The following is an 18583-nucleotide window of genomic DNA, read 5'->3' as shown; positions in this document are numbered from 1 at the left end:
ACAGCCAGTAGTAAGAGCCAGCAGCAACAGCCAGCAGTAGGAGCCAGCAGCAACCACCAGTAGTAGGAGCCAGCAGCAACAGCCTGGGAGGGAGCAGCAACAGCCAGTAGTAGGAGCCAGCAGCAACAGCCAGTAGTAGGAGCCAGCAGCAACCACCAGTAGTAGGAGCCAGCAGCAACCACCAGTAGTAGGAGCCAGCAGCAACAGCCTGGGAGGGAGCAGCAACAGCCAGTAGTAGGAGCCAGCAGCAACAGCCAGTAGTAGGAGCCAGCAGCAACAGCCAGTAGTAGGAGCCAGCAGAAACCACCAGTAGTAGGAGCCAGCAGCAACCACCAGTAGTAGGAGCCAGCAGCAACAGCCTGGGAGGGAGCAGCAACAGCCAGTAGTAGGAGCCAGCAGCAACAGCCTGGGAGGGAGCAGCAGTGGGGGCAGCAGAGCCTGAACAAAGTGAGCTCACAGAAGAAGTGCCTCTAATCACCGCATTCCAGCAGAGGAGAGCCAGTCAACTTCCTCTAAGCCTGTGTGACGGGCAGAGAGCTATTTTACTCTTCTTCACCTGGACTGGACTTTACCCACCTCTCCCTAGCAGTGTCTGACTGACGAAGGATTTTAAAGAAAGGAGGAAAATAAAAGTGACTTTCTTTGGTTCTAAAACGGTAAGGTTTGGTGTTTTGCAGTTGTTTGTAGTGCTATACTTGCAGGGGAGCTGGTTTCAGTGTTGCGCTAGTTCATCAAAGTAGTTCTGGAGTAGTTTCATGGAGTCTGGGGAAGTTTTAACCTGTGGTTCATTTCGCTTCGGGGAATTGATTCAAAATACCAGGCGGGATTCAGGATAGAGAGAGAAGTGGGTTATTACCGGTGTCATTCAAACTACAAGCAGTGTGGTTGTGATTTGTTTGAATTCGACAGTGAGTGTAGTTCATTAAAAACCATGATCTCCTCATCAAGCTTTGGCTGCAGCTTTTCACACAGTGAGAGAATTGCACAACTGTAAATGTCCTATTTGTTGAGCCGTCTTTTGCATTGGTTTGGGTCTCCATGCTTTTTGGGGCTTTTCTGTGCTGGAGACCTTTATAATGTGAAACATATGGGGCCATTCCAGAGGTAGCATAGGCCTCACATAGCTCTATGAGTCTTGCATTTAAAAACACCTTTTTTCCACCTCTTTTGTTGAATGGCTGGTCTGCTGGGAAAAGAAAATATGGGGAGAGACCGAGACAGAGAGAGAGAGTGAAAGAGAGAAAAAAAACAAGTTCAACTCTTCAAGCCACAGCTGCTGTGTGGTATTCGAGGCCTCAGGCCCATTGTTGATGACATGTACAAGAGTCCCTCTTACCTCACATAGGCTACACCCTGCCTCCTTACCGGTGTCTAGATCCCTCCCCTTTATCTCCTTAAAAGTCTGGATCCAGACACACACACCTGCATTTACACCTTCGTATCTATAAAACAATCCGAAGAAAAGCTCTAATGCATCATGGACACACATTAGAACACATGTAACAGTATAACTTTAGAAGGTCCCCTCGCCCATACCCGGGCGCGAACCAGGGAGCCTCTGCACACATCAACAACAGTCACCCACGAAACATCGTTACCCATCGCTCCACAAAAGCCCATGCAGTGCATGGGGAACCACTACTTCAAGGTCTCAGAGCAAGTTACGTCACCGATTGAAACGCCATTTAGCGCGCACCACCGCTAACTAGCTAGCCGTTTCACATCCGTTATACACACACATCAAGGTGTTTTTTCAACTATCAGGTGTGAAATGTGAAACGAGTGTAGAAAGAAGTTAGAAAACACATGAGTTCTCTTATCTTCTCTGTCTCTCTCTTTCCTTTGATAAATAGGCGGCAATTACAAAAATGGATTAGTAGGACCTCGTGGTTTGGACAGGTGGGTTGGCAAATGGCTGGTGTGAGTGTACAGCAAGCTAAGCTTAACAGGGCATTCTGTTCTTCACACGGCACAGACTGACTGTCGGTCTGGGGGCTGCTGGGGCAGTATTGTGTGTCACAGAAATGAAAGATATCTCTTTTGTAGCCACACAGCACACATATGTAAGCCATTAGCTAGTGCGAAGAGAAGGAGAGAGAGAGAGAGAGAGAGAGAGAAAGTAAGTGAAAGAGAGGGATAGAGAGAAAGAGAAATAGAGGGAGGAGAGATAAAGTGGGAGTGTAATTCATTTTGGAACACATTCCTCTATGACCTTGGGAACGAAGGCGGTAATTAGGTGGTGCTTTAGGAGCCTGGTGGGTGCTGCTGTCACACACAGATTCCACTGAATTATTTATTTAGGTTCTTCTGTGGGGTTTTTTAAATATATATTTTTTAAATTGCTATGTTAGTTAACCCCTCCCTCTTCGGAGGACAAATATCGTAGTTTTTTTTTTGTTGTTGCTTTTTTGCTACATATACAGTGGGGAGAACAAGTAGTTGATACACTGCCGATTTTGCAGGTTTTCCTACTTACAAAGCATGTAGAGGTCTGTAATTTTTATCACAGTTACACTTCAACTGTGAGAGACGGAATCTAAAAGAAAAATCCAGAAAATCACATTGTATGATTTGTAAGTAATTAATTTGCATTTTATTGCATGACATAAGTATTTGATCACCTACCAACCAGTAAGAATTCCAGCTCTCACAGACCTGTTAGTTTTTCTTTAAGACACCCTCCTGTTCTCCACTCATTACTTGTATTAACTGCACCTGTTTGAACTCATTACCTGTATAAAAGACACCTGTCCACACACTCAATCAAACAGACTCCAACCTCTCCACAATGGCCAAGAACAGGGAGCTGTGTAAGGACGTCAGGGATAAAATTGTAGACCTGCCCAAGGCTGGGATGGGCTACAGGACAATAGGCAAGCAGCTTGGTGAGAAGGCAACAACTGTTGGCGCAATTATTAGGAAATGGAAGAAGTTCAAGATGACGGTCAATCACCCTCGGTCTGGGGCTCCATGCAAGATCTCACCTTGTGGGGCATCAATGATCATGAGGAAGGTGAGGGATCAACCCATAACTACACGGCAGGACCTGGTCAATGACCTGAAGAGAGCTGGGACCACAGTCTCAAAGAAAACCATTAGTAACACACTACGCCATCATGGATTAAAATCCTGCAGCGCACGCAAGGTCCCCCTGCTCAAGCCAGCGCATGTCCAGGCCCGTCTGAAGGTTGCCAATGACCATCTGGATGATCCAGAGGAGGATTGAGAGAAGGTCATGTGGTCTGATGAGACAAAAATAGAGCTTTTTGGTCTAAACTCCACTCGCCGTGTTTGGAGGAAGAAGAAGAATGAGTACAACCACAAGAACAACATCCAAACTGTGAAGCATTGAGGTGGAAACATCATTCTTTAGGGATGCTTTTCTGCAAAGGGGACATAACAACTGCACCATATTGAGGGGAGGATGGATGGGGCCATGTATCGCAAGATCTTGGCCAACAACCTCCTTCCCTCAGTAAGAGCATTGAAGATAGGTCGTGGCTGGGTCTTCCAGCATGACAACGACCCGAAACACACAGCCAGGGCAACTAAGGAGTGGCTCTGTAAGAAGCATCTCAAGGTCCTGGAGTGGCCTAGCCAGTCTCCAGACCTGAACTCAATAGAAAATCTTTTGAGGGAGCTGAAAGTCCGTATTACCCAGCGACAGCCCCGAAACCTGAAGGATCTGGAGAAGGTCTGTATGGAGGAGTGGGCCAAAATCCCTGCTACGGTGTGTGCAAACTTGGTCAAGAACTACAGGAAACTTATGATCTCTGTAATTGCGAACAAAGGTTTCTGTACCAAATATTAAGTTCTGCTTTTCTGATGTATCAAATACTTATGTCATGCAATAAAATGCTAATTAATTACTTGATTACTTACGTGATTTTCTGGATTTTTGTTTTAGATTCCGTCTCGCACAGTTGAAGTGTACCTATGATAAAAAATTACAGACCTCTACATGCTTTGTAAGTAGGAAAACCTGCAATATCGGCAGTGTATCAAATACTTGTTCTCCCCACTGTACATACATTTTACCTATACATTTGACATACTCTTTTAACATATACATTTCAAATACATGGTACTTTTATATATAACAATAATACATTACCAAACAAACTCTTTAATCCCACCCCTCAGCCCATCCCACCTATCACCATAGACCAACCCTCAGCCACTCTCACCTATCACCTCAGACCACCCCTCAGCCACTCTCACCTATCACCTCAGACCACCCCTCAGCCACTCTCACCTATCACCTCAGACCAACCCTCAGCCACTCTCAGCCCATCCCACCTATCACCTCAGACCACCCCTCAGCCACTCTCAGCCCATCCCACCTATCACCTCAGACCACCCCTCAGCCACTCTCACCTATCACCTCAGACCACCCCTCAGCCACTCTCAGCCCATCCCACCTATCACCTCAGACCACCCCTCAGCCACTCTCAGCCCATCCCACCTATCACCGTAGACCAACCCTCACCCACTCTCAGCCCATCCCACCTATCATCGTAGACCAACCCTCAGCCACTCTCAGCCCATCCCACCTATCACCATAGACCAACCCTCAGCCACTCTCAGCCCATCCCACCTATCACCGTAGACCAACCCTCAGCCACTCTCAGCCCATCCCACCTATCACCGTAGACCAACCCTCAGCCACTCTCAGCCCATCCCACCTATCACCTCAGACCAACCCTCAGCCACTCTCAGCCCATCCCACCTATCACCTCAGACCACCCCTCAGCCACTCTCAGCCCATCTCACCTATCACCTCAGACCAACCCTCAGCCACTCTCAGCCCATCCCACCTATCACCTCAGACCACCCCTCAGCCACTCTCAGCCCATCCCACCTATCACCTCAGACCACCCCTCAGCCACTCTCAGCCCATCTCACCTATCACCTCAGACCAACCCTCAGCCACTCTCAGCCCATCCCACCTATCACCTCAGACCACCCCTCAGCCACTCTCAGCCCATCCCACCTATCACCTCAGACCACCCCTCAGCCACTCTCAGCCCATCCCACCTATCACCTCAGACCACCCCTCAGCCACTCTCAGCCCATCCCACCTATCACCTCAGACCAACCCTCAGCCACTCTCAGCCCATCCCACCTATCACCTCAGACCACCCCTCAGCCACTCTCAGCCCATCCCACCTATCACCTCAGACCACCCCTCAGCCACTCTCAGCCCATCCCACCTATCACCTCAGACCACCCCTCAGCCACTCTCAGCCCATCCCACCTATCACCTCAGACCAACCCTCAGCCACTCTCAGCCCATCCCACCTATCACCTCAGACCACCCCTCAGCCACTCTCAGCCCATCCCACCTATCACCTCAGACCACCCCTCAGCCACTCTCAGCCCATCCCACCTATCACCTCAGACCACCCCTCAGCCACTCTCAGCCCATCCCACCTATCACCTCAGACCACCCCTCAGCCACTCTCAGCCCATCCCACCTATCACCTCAGACCAACCCTCAGCCACTCTCAGCCCATCCCACCTATCACCTCAGACCACCCCTCAGCCACTCTCAGCCCATCCCACCTATCACCTCAGACCACCCCTCAGCCACTCTCAGCCCATCCCACCTATCACCTCAGACCACCCCTCAGCCACTCTCAGCCCATCCCACCTATCACCATAGACCAACCCTCAGCCACTCTCAGCCCATCCCACCTATCACCTCAGACCACCCCTCAGCCACTCTCAGCCCATCCCACCTATCACCTCAGACCACCCCTCAGCCACTCTCAGCCCATCCCACCTATCACCTCAGACCACCCCTCAGCCACTCTCAGCCCATCCCACCTATCACCTCAGACCACCCCTCAGCCACTCTCAGCCCATCCCACCTATCACCGTAGACCAACCCTCAGCCACTCTCAGCCCATCTCACCTTTCACCGTAGACCAACCCTCAGCCACTCTCAGCCCATCTCACCTATCACCGTAGACCAACCCTCAGCCACTCCCAGCCCATCTCACCTTTCACCATAGACCAACCCTCAGCCACTCCCAGCCCATCCCACCTATCACCGTAGACCAACCCTCAGCCACTCTCAGCCCATCCCACCTATCACCGTAGACCAACCCTCAGCCACTCTCAGCCCATCTCACCTATCACCATAGACCAACCCTCAGCCACTCTCAGCCCATCCCACCTATCAGCATAGACCGCCCTTGTTTGGTTTCCATGTGCCATATATTTTTCAATTGTGCTGTGATTATTTACAACATTTTTGAATCGTTCTAATCGTATATTATCCACAGATTGTGAGCTAACGAAGAAAACCTTTCCTACGAGTATTATTATATTATTTATTGATTGACTATGGCTTTCCAGATTTGCCCAACACTGCTATTTGTAAGGTTCATTTTAAGTGCATGTTGTGATTTTTTAACCATTCCTGAACCTGCGACCAGAATCAAGCTACATAGGGGCAATACCAGAATAAATTATCCATTGATTCTGTCTCTTCACAGCAAAATTTACGAACTTGAGATTCTTGTACTGTTTTGTTGGTGGCAAGAATTGTATATAATAATGTATATTGAATAACTCTAATTGTTGAGTCAAGTGTAGTTTTTTTGTACCAGTTCATAAACCATATGCCATGGAATTGGTACATCACAAATGTCATCCAATTCACTTTGCAACCTGTATGGCATGGCTGTCAATCTTTTTGTCCTCAGATGAAACGGGTATATTTTTCTATTTATGCCTGTTCCTTTCAGACAATTTGTCTTTAATCTTTAATATATGGCAGGATAACAGGTTCCCTACCTTCTCCCTTTTCCACTTGCCTCCTCCATTTTGTGGTAATGCTGTAATCAGTTGGTTGTACATTTGGATTGAGCAGATATTCCCAATTATTTTTGATAACTGCATGTGACATAACTCCTCCATTTCTATTCATAATATCATTAATAAATATAATACCATTTTTAAACTAGAATTTTTCCATGAAGAATGTTTTTTTATTAATCAAAATATTTGATTTTAACCATAACATTTGTTGTAATATTTGTTCTATCTTTTCTTTTCTGGTTCTTCTGTGTTGAATGAGGGTCAAAGCCACAGTGCAGCTTTTTTTTGCAACAGATTCCTCGGTTTTGTTTATTTCGGTTCTTCAGTGTTGAATGGGCAGCAAAGCCACAGTGTAAACCTATCGAGCGAGACAGGAAACGGGCAGAAGACACAGTGTAAACCTATCGAGCGAGACAGGAGACGGGCAGAAGCCACAGTGTAAACCTATCGAGCGAGACAGGAAATGGGCAGAAGACACAGTGTCAAACTATCGAGCGAGACAGGGAACGGGCAGAAGACACAGTGTCAAACTATCGAGCGAGACAAGAAACGGGCAGAACAAACTGTGGCCTATTCTCTTCTCCCCAAAGCTACTTCATCCACCCAGCCTGTCATGTCATGGTGGGAGATGTTATCCCTTCTACTGTTTGAAGCGTGCTGCTGCTTTCTATCCATGCCAAGCTGTCTGAGTGACTGATGGGAATCAGGGAGGGTTATTAGATGGCGTCCAGATTGAATGCTAAATACCTTCAGGAGCCCACAGTCTCTGCAAACTAGCCGTAGGAAGGATAATTGATCTACTGCACCACAAGCAAAGAACATGCAGTGCTGAGTTGAAAAGATGAACTTCATCCATTCACAACTACAGCTCAAATCCCCCCTCCCCACACACACACAAACCGTAACAATATCCCGGTAAGCAGCTAGACTTCCTGAAGCGTTTACGACACGTTTGGTGTGGCTGAGGGTCAAAGACAAACAGCTTAGAAGATCATTCATGTGTACCTGTAGCCGCGGCTGGGTGAGCAGTTGCTCCGCCTCCCTTCTCTCGCCACCGCTGGAAGTTCGTTGTGCGGCCCATCTCGTGGGCTCTCGTTTGTGGTCTCACAAGGGGCTGCTTATGGGGGTTCATTGGGGTGGTGTCCGTTGGCGTTCTGAAGGTGATTCGGTGGGGGTTGGTGGTTGGCAGTGGCGACTCTGGACGTGTGCCGGGCCCTTCTCGCGGATCTCCCCAGCTACGGTGCTCGTTGGCCTCAGGCAGGTTGCCTCAGCCGGCGCCTAGCAGCTGACTTAGAACTGGTGCGGACCAGGGGAATCCGACTGTTTAATTAAAACAAAGCATCGCGAAGGCCCAAGGTGGGTGATGACGCGATGTGATTTCTGCCCAGTGCTCTGAATGTCAAAGTGAAGAAATTCAATGAAGCGCGGGTAAACGGCGGGAGTAACTATGACTCTCTTAGAGACAAGCCCCGGAAGATAGTGGAGTGTGGGCAAACAAACTCAATACAATACAAGAAAAGGGAACTAAAAACCGAAATGAAATCGGCAGACGTCCCGAGGGCCTCAACATAATATAACTACTAATATGTATATATAGCGGGCAATAAATTTTTAAACAAAGGGGCCTCTAAACTGGACCCCAGCACCCATTAATGGGGATGAGTACAAAGATAAGTTTAAGGCCCAAGCTTTGGGGCCGTGCCAGCAGTTAAAATGTAAATATAGCACCTGGCTGCCGAGCCAAGCACACTGACTCCCAGAGAGACAGTAGGCTCCGTGTGGCTGGTTTATACATTGGTCCACAGCATGGCCAAGTCCTCCCATGCTGAGCTGTACTGAGCCATATCCCCCCTGCAGCAATATCACATTAGTTTCCCTATTTCTTTTTTAAATAGAAGTATGGCACGTTTGACTCATTCATAACATACTAACCTTAGGCCATAGTGGAAAGGCTGACTTTGTACTTTATTGACTATAGATTTGGGTTTTGTCAATGTTTGGTTAAGAGAGAACTGGGAGGTTTCTTTTTTGGAGTGTTGCTTACATTGACTGCTCTCCTTTTCAGCACTGGAACATATTTCTGGTTTAATGTGACCATGGTGAATTCTAACTAACCCCAAAATGGACGGCATTGCCACAAACTACCCTTACAAAAAATATTGCAGTCAGAGTGCAGTATAACTGCAGTTGAACTGCAGTACACTGCAGTCATTCTGCTATTACTGCATCCAAAATACCACAGTCGACTGCAGCTACTGCACTTTTACTGCAGTTTCAAAACTGCAATATTTTTTTGTAAAGGTGTCAATCATGAACCAAGACCAGCCAATAAGAACAGTTCTAAGTTTGATGTTTTGAGCCAAGAATGGGGGGGGAGGTTGTTGGCCATCAGGTTGCCAGAGGCGGACTGGGACAAGAATTCAGCCATGGCATTTCATCCACACCAGCCCACATCGCAGCGTGACGCCAACTCACACACACCCGATACACCCTACTCAGGCAGTAGCACTGATACATAACATTGGCACTACAGTACACCATTTCTGAACCATTTCTGTACCAGTGACTGGTGAGTCTTGGCCCTCCTCTTTTTTTAAACCAGCTGATATTTAAAACAAATACAATACAAAAAACACCACTGGAGGTACAACTCACCACTATAACTGTTCCTCTGTCTGGAGATACAACTCACCACTATAACTGTTCCTCTGTGTGGAGATACAACTCACATCTATAACTGTTCCTCTGTCTGGAGATACAACTCACCACTATAACTTTTCCTCTGTCTGGAGATACAACTCACCACTATAACTGTTCCTCTGTCTGGAGATACAACTCACCACTATAACTGTTCCTCTGTCTGGAGATACAACTCACCACTATAACTGTTCCTCTGTGTGGAGATACAACTCACATCTATAACTGTTCCTCTGTCTGGAGATACAACTCACCACTATAACTTTTCCTCTGTCTGGAGATACAACTCACCACTATAACTGTTCCTCTGTCTGGAGATACAACTCACCACTATAACTGTTCCTCTGTGTGGAGATACAACTGACATCTATAACTGTTCCTCTGTCTGGAGATACAACTCACCACTATAACTTTTCCTCTGTCTGGAGATACAACTCACCACTATAACTGTTCCTCTGTCTGGAGATACAACTCACCACTATAACTGTTCCTCTGTCTGGAGATACAACTCACCACTATAACTGTTCCTCTGTGTGGAGATACAACTCACATCTATAACTGTTCCTCTGTCTGGAGATACAACTCACCACTATAACTTTTCCTCTGTCTGGAGATACAACTCACCACTATAACTGTTCCTCTGTCTGGAGATACAACTCACCACTATAACTGTTCCTCTGGAGATACAACTCACCACTATAACTTTTCCTCTGTCTGGAGATACAACTCACCATTATAACTGGTCCTCTGTCTGGAGATACAACTCACCACTGTACTGTTCCTCTGTGTGGAGATACAACTCACCACTATAACTGTTCCTCTGTCTGGAGATACAACTCACCACTATAACTTTTCCTCTGTATGGAGATACAACTCACCACTTTAACTGTTCCTCTGTGTGGAGATATAACTCACCACTATAACTGTTCCTCTGGAGATACAACTCACCACTATAACTGTTCCTCTGGAGATACAACTCACCACTATAACTGTTCCTCTGTCTGGAGATACAACTCACCACTATAACTGTTCCTCTGTCTGGAGATACAACTCACCACTATAACTGTTCCTCTGTGTGGAGATACAACTCACCACTATAACTGTTCCTCTGTGTGGAGATACAACTCACCACTATAACTGTTCCTCTGTCTGGAGATATGACTCACCACTATAACTGTTCCTCTGTCTGGAGATACAACTCACCACTATAACTGTTCCTCTGTGTGGAGATACAACTCACATCTATAACTGTTCCTCTGTCTGGAGATACAACTCACCACTATAACTTTTCCTCTGTCTGGAGATACAACTCACCACTATAACTGTTCCTCTGTCTGGAGATACAACTCACCACTATAACTGTTCCTCTGTCTGGAGATACAACTCACCACTATAACTGTTCCTCTGTGTGGAGATACAACTCACCACTATAACTGTTCCTCTGTCTGGAGATACAACTCACCACTATAACTTTTCCTCTGTCTGGAGATACAACTCACCACTATAACTGTTCCTCTGTCTGGAGATACAACTCACCACTATAACTGTTCCTCTGGAGATACAACTCACCACTATAACTTTTCCTCTGTCTGGAGATACAACTCACCATTATAACTGGTCCTCTGTCTGGAGATACAACTCACCACTATACTGTTCCTCTGTGTGGAGATACAACTCACCACTATAACTGTTCCTCTGTCTGGAGATACAACTCACCACTATAACTGTTCCTCTGTGTGGAGATATAACTCACCACTATAACTGTTCCTCTGGAGATACAACTCACCACTATAACTGTTCCTCTGGAGATACAACTCACCACTTTAACTGTTCCTCTGTGTGGATATATAACTCACTACTATAACTGCTCCTCTGGAGATACAACTCACCACTTTAACTGTTCCTCTGGGTGGAGATACAACTCACCACTATAACTGTTCCTCTGTCTGGAGATATAACTCACCACTATAACTGTTCCTCTGGAGGTACAACTCAAGTCGCTCTGGATAAGAGCGTCTGCTAAATGACTTAAATGTAATGTAATGTAATAACTGTTCCTCTGTGTGGAGATACAACTCACCACTATAACTGTTCCTCTGGAGATACAACTCACCACTATAACTGTTCCTCTGTCTGGAGATACAACTCACCACTATAACTGTTCCTCTGTGTGGAGATACAACTCACCACTATAACTGTTCCTCTGTGTGGAGATACAACTCACCACTATAACTGTTCCTCTGGAGATACAACTCACCACTATAACTGTTCCTCTGTCTGGAGATACAACTCACCACTATAACTGTTCCTCTGGAGATACAACTCACCACTATAAATGTTCCTCTGTCTGGAGATACAACTCACCACTATAACTGGTCCTCTGTCTGGAGATACAACTCACCACTATAACTGGTCCTCTGTCTGGAGATACAACTCACCACTTAACTGTTCCTCTGGAGACACAACTCACCACTATAACTGTTCCTCTGTGTGGAGATACAACTCACCACTATAACTGTTCTTCTGTCTGAAGATACAACTCACCACTATAACTGTTCCTCTGTCTGGAGATACAACTCACCACTATAACTGTTCCTCTGTCTGGAGATACAACTCACCACTATAACTGTTCCTCTGTGTGGAGATACAACTCACCACTTAACTGTTCCTCTGGAGACACAACTCACCACTTTAACTGTTCCTTTGTGTGGAGATATAACTCACCACTATAACTGTTCCTCTGGAGATACAACTCACCACTATAACTGTTCCTCTGGAGATACAACTCACCACTATAACTGTTCCTCTGGAGATACAACTCACCACTATAACTGTTCCTCTGTCTGGAGATACAACTCACCACTATAACTGTTCCTCTGTCTGGAGATACAACTCACCACTATAACTGTTCCTCTGTGTGGAGATACAACTCACCACTATAACTGTTCCTCTGTGTGGAGATACAACTCACCACTATAACTGTTCCTCTGGAGATACAACTCACCACTATAACTGTTCCTCTGTCTGGAGATACAACTCACCACTATAACTGTTCCTCTGTCTGGAGATACAACTCACCACTATAACTGTTCCTCTGTGTGGAGATACAACTCACCACTATAACTGTTCATCTGTGTGGAGATACAACTCACCACTATAACTGTTCCTCTGGAGAAACAACTCACCACTATAACTGTTCCTCTGTCTGGAGATACAACTCACCACTATAACTGGTCCTCTGTCTGGAGATACAACTCACCACTATAACTGGTCCTCTGTCTGGAGATACAACTCACCACTTAACTGTTCCTCTGGAGACACAACTCACCACTTTAACTGTTCCTCTGTGTGGAGATACAACTCACCACTATAACTGTTCTTCTGTCTGAAGATACAACTCACCACTATAACTGTTCCTCTGTCTGGAGATACAACTCACCACTATAAATGGTCCTCTGTCTGGAGATACAACTCACCACTATAACTGTTCCTCTGTGTGGAGATACAACTCACCACATAACTGGTCCTCTGTCTGGAGATACAACTCACCACTATAACTGGTCCTCTGTCTGGAGATACAACTCACCACTTTAACTGTTCCTCTGGGTGGAGATACAACTCACATCTATAACTGTTCCTCTGTCTGGAGATACAACTCACCACTATAACTGTTCCTCTGTCTGGAGATACAACTCACCACTATAACTGTTCCTCTGTGTGGAGATACAACTCACCACTATAACTGTTCCTCTGGAGATACAACTCACCACTATAACTGTTCCTCTGTGAGATACAACTCACCACTATAACTGTTCCTCTGGAGATACAACTCACCACTTTAACTGTTCCTCTGGGTGGAGATACAACTCACCACTATAACTGGTCCTCTGTCTGGAGATACAACTCACCACTATAACTGTTCCTCTGGAGATACAACTCACCACTATAACTGTTCCTCTGTCTGGAGATACAACTCACCACTATAACTGTTCCTCTGTCTGGAGATACAACTCACCACTATAACTGTTCCACTGTGTGGAGATACAACTCACCACTATAACTGTTCCTCTGTGTGGAGATACAACTCACCACTATAACTGTTCCTCTGGAGATACAACTCACCACTATAACTGTTCCTCTGTCTGGAGATATGACTCACCACTATAACTGGTCCTCTGTCTGGAGATACAACTCACCACTATAACTGGTCCTCTGTCTGGAGATACAACTCACCACTTAACTGTTCCTCTGGAGACACAACTCACCACTTTAACTGTTCCTCTGTGTGGAGATACAACTCACCACTATAACTGTTCTTCTGTCTGAAGATACAACTCACCACTATAACTGTTCCTCTGTCTGGAGATACAACTCACCACTATAAATGGTCCTCTGTCTGGAGATACAACTCACCACTATAACTGGTTCCTCTGTCTGGAGATACAACTCACCACTATAACTGGTCCTCTGTCTGGAGATACAACTCACCACTATAACTGTTCCTCTGGAGACACAACTCACCACTTTAACTGTTCCTCTGTGTGGAGATACAACTCACCACTATAACTGTTCTTCTGTCTGAAGATACAACTCACCACTATAACTGTTCCTCTGTCTGGAGATACAACTCACCACTATAACTGTTCCTCTGTCTGGAGATACAACTCACCACTATAACTGTTCCTCTGTGTGGAGATACAACTCACCACTTAACTGTTCCTCTGGAGACACAACTCACCACTTTAACTGTTCCTTTGTGTGGAGATATAACTCACCACTATAACTGTTCCTCTGGAGATACAACTCACCACTATAACTGTTCCTCTGGAGATACAACTCACCACTATAACTGTTCCTCTGGAGATACAACTCACCACTATAACTGTTCCTCTGTCTGGAGATACAACTCACCACTATAACTGTTCCTCTGTCTGGAGATACAACTCACCACTATAACTGTTCCTCTGTGTGGAGATACAACTCACCACTATAACTGTTCCTCTGTGTGGAGATACAACTCACCACTATAACTGTTCCTCTGGAGATACAACTCACCACTATAACTGTTCCTCTGTCTGGAGATACAACTCACCACTATAACTGTTCCTCTGTCTGGAGATACAACTCACCACTATAACTGTTCCTCTGTGTGGAGATACAACTCACCACTATAACTGTTCATCTGTGTGGAGATACAACTCACCACTATAACTGTTCCTCTGGAGAAACAACTCACCACTATAACTGTTCCTCTGTCTGGAGATACAACTCACCACTATAACTGGTCCTCTGTCTGGAGATACAACTCACCACTATAACTGGTCCTCTGTCTGGAGATACAACTCACCACTTAACTGTTCCTCTGGAGATACAACTCACCACTTTAACTGTTCCTCTGTGTGGAGATACAACTCACCACTATAACTGTTCTTCTGTCTGAAGATACAACTCACCACTATAACTGTTCCTCTGTCTGGAGATACAACTCACCACTATAAATGGTCCTCTGTCTGGAGATACAACTCACCACTATAACTGTTCCTCTGTGTGGAGATACAACTCACCACATAACTGGTCCTCTGTCTGGAGATACAACTCACCACTATAACTGGTCCTCTGTCTGGAGATACAACTCACCACTTTAACTGTTCCTCTGGGTGGAGATACAACTCACCATCTATAACTGTTCCTCTGTCTGGAGATACAACTCACCACTATAACTGTTCCTCTGTCTGGAGATACAACTCACCACTATAACTGTTCCTCTGTGTGGAGATACAACTCACCACTTAACTGTTCCTCTGGAGACACAACTCACCACTTTAACTGTTCCTCTGTGTGGAGATATAACTCACCACTATAACTGTTCCTCTGGAGATACAACTCACCACTTTAACTGTTCCTCTGGGTGGAGATACAACTCACCACTATAACTGTTCCTCTGTCTGGAGATACAACTCACCACTATAACTGTTCCTCTGGAGATACAACTCACCACTATAACTGTTCCTCTGTCTGGAGATACAACTCACCACTATAACTGTTCCTCTGTCTGGAGATACAACTCACCACTATAACTGTTCCTCTGTGTGGAGATACAACTCACCACTATAACTGTTCCTCTGTGTGGAGATACAACTCACCACTATAACTGTTCCTCTGGAGATACAACTCACCACTATAACTGTTCCTCTGTCTGGAGATATGACTCACCACTATAACTGGTCCTCTGTCTGGAGATACAACTCACCACTATAACTGTTCCTCTGTCTGGAGATACAACTCACCACTATAACTGTTCCTCTGGAGATACAACTCACCACTTTAACTGTTCCTCTGTGTGGAGATACAACTCACCACTATAACTGTTCTTCTGTCTGAAGATACAACTCACCACTATAACTGTTCCTCTGTCTGGAGATACAACTCACCACTATAAATGTTCCTCTGTCTGGAGATACAACTCACCACTATAACTGTTCCTCTGTCTGGAGATACAACTCACCACTATAACTGGTCCTCTGTCTGGAGATACAACTCACCACTTTAACTGTTCCTCTGGGTGGAGATACAACTCACATCTATAACTGTTCCTCTGTCTGGAGATACAACTCACCACTATAACTGTTCCTCTGTCTGGAGATACAACTCACCACTATAACTGTTCTTCTGTCTGAAGATACAACTCACCACTATAACTGTTCCTCTGTCTGGAGATACAACTCACCACTATAACTGGTCCTCTGTCTGGAGATACAACTCACCACTTTAACTGTTCCTCTGTGTGGAGATACAACTCACATCTATAACTGTTCCTCTGTCTGGAGATACAACTCACCACTATAACTGTTCCTCTGTCTGGAGATACAACTCACCACTATAACTGTTCCTCTGTGTGGAGATACAACTCACCACTATAACTGTTCCTCTGTGGAGACACAACTCACCACTTTAACTGTTCCTCTGTGTGGAGATATAACTCACCACTATAACTGTTCCTCTGGAGATACAACTCACCACTTTAACTGTTCCTCTGGGTGGAGATACAACTCACCACTATAACTGGTCCTCTGTCTGGAGATACAACTCACCACTATAACTGGTCCTCTGTCTGGAGATACAACTCACCACTATAACTGGTCCTCTGTCTGGAGATACAACTCACCACTTAACTGTTCCTCTGGAGACACAACTCACCACTTTAACTGTTCCTCTGTGTGGAGATACAACTCACCACTATAACTGTTCTTCTGTCTGAAGATACAACTCACCACTATAACTGTTCCTCTGTCTGGAGATACAACTCACCACTATAAATGGTCCTCTGTCTGGAGATACAACTCACCACTATAACTGTTCCTCTGTGTGGAGATACAACTCACCACATAACTGGTCCTCTGTCTGGAGATACAACTCACCACTATAACTGGTCCTCTGTCTGGAGATACAACTCACCACTTTAACTGTTCCTCTGGGTGGAGATACAACTCACATCTATAACTGTTCCTCTGTCTGGAGATACAACTCACCACTATAACTGTTCCTCTGTCTGGAGATACAACTCACCACTATAACTGTTCCTCTGTGTGGAGATACAACTCACCACTTAACTGTTCCTCTGGAGACACAACTCACCACTTTAACTGTTCCTCTGTGTGGAGATATAACTCACCACTATAACTGTTCCTCTGGAGATACAACTCACCACTTTAACTGTTCCTCTGGGTGGAGATACAACTCACCACTATAACTGGTCCTCTGTCTGGAGATACAACTCACCACTATAACTGTTCCTCTGGAGATACAACTCACCACTATAACTGTTCCTCTGTCTGGAGATACAACTCACCACTATAACTGTTCCTCTGTCTGGAGATACAACTCACCACTATAACTGTTCCTCTGTGTGGAGATACAACTCACCACTATAACTGTTCCTCTGTGTGGAGATACAACTCACCACTATAACTGTTCCTCTGGAGATACAACTCACCACTATAACTGTTCCTCTGTCTGGAGATATGACTCACCACTATAACTGGTCCTCTGTCTGGAGATACAACTCACCACTATAACTGTTCCTCTGTCTGGAGATACAACTCACCACTTAACTGTTCCTCTGGAGACACAACTCACCACTTTAACTGTTCCTCTGTGTGGAGATACAACTCACCACTATAACTGTTCTTCTGTCTGAAGATACAACTCACCACTATAACTGTTCCTCTGTCTGGAGATACAACTCACCACTATAAATGGTCCTCTGTCTGGAGATACAACTCACCACTATAACTGGTCCTCTGTCTGGAGATACAACTCACCACTATAACTGGTCCTCTGTCTGGAGATACAACTCACCACTTTAACTGTTCCTCTGGGTGGAGATACAACTCACATCTATAACTGTTCCTCTGTCTGGAGATACAACTCACCACTATAACTGTTCCTCTGTCTGGAGATACAACTCACCACTATAAATGGTCCTCTGTCTGGAGATACAACTCACCACTATAACTGGTCCTCTGTCTGGAGATACAACTCACCACTATAACTGGTCCTCTGTCTGGAGATACAACTCACCACTTTAACTGTTCCTCTGGGTGGAGATACAACTCACATCTATAACTGTTCCTCTGTCTGGAGATACAACTCACCACTATAACTGTTCCTCTGTCTGGAGATACAACTCACCACTATAACTGTTCCTCTGTGTGGAGATACAACTCACCACTTAACTGTTCCTCTGGAGACACAACTCACCACTTTAACTGTTCCTCTGTGTGGAGATATAACTCACCACTATAACTGTTCCTCTGGAGATACAACTCACCACTTTAACTGTTCCTCTGGGTGGAGATACAACTCACCACTATAACTGGTCCTCTGTCTGGAGATACAACTCACCACTATAACTGTTCCTCTGTCTGGAGATATAACTCACATCTATAACTGTTCCTCTGTCTGGAGATACAACTCACCACTATAACTGGTCCTCTGTCTGGAGATACAACTCACCACTATAACTGTTCCTCTGTCTGGAGATACAACTCACCACTTT

General features: G+C 45.5%; 1 protein-coding gene across 1 annotated transcript in view; it reads left to right on the top strand.

Moving 5' to 3' along the window:
• Positions 1-255: 255 nt before the first annotated feature.
• Positions 256-18583, top strand: part of LOC124041775 (tensin-3-like) — a 96865-nt gene continuing 78537 nt past the window's right edge. Inside the window, exon 1 of the mRNA XM_046359773.1 lies at positions 256-656. The gene's annotated coding sequence lies outside the window, so the exon portion shown is untranslated. The remainder of the gene's footprint in view (positions 657-18583) is intronic.

Source organism: Oncorhynchus gorbuscha, linkage group LG08 (assembly GCF_021184085.1).
Source record: "Oncorhynchus gorbuscha isolate QuinsamMale2020 ecotype Even-year linkage group LG08, OgorEven_v1.0, whole genome shotgun sequence".
NCBI classification, from domain to species: Eukaryota; Metazoa; Chordata; class Actinopteri; order Salmoniformes; family Salmonidae; genus Oncorhynchus; species Oncorhynchus gorbuscha.
This window is presented reverse-complemented; position numbering and strand designations above follow the sequence as displayed.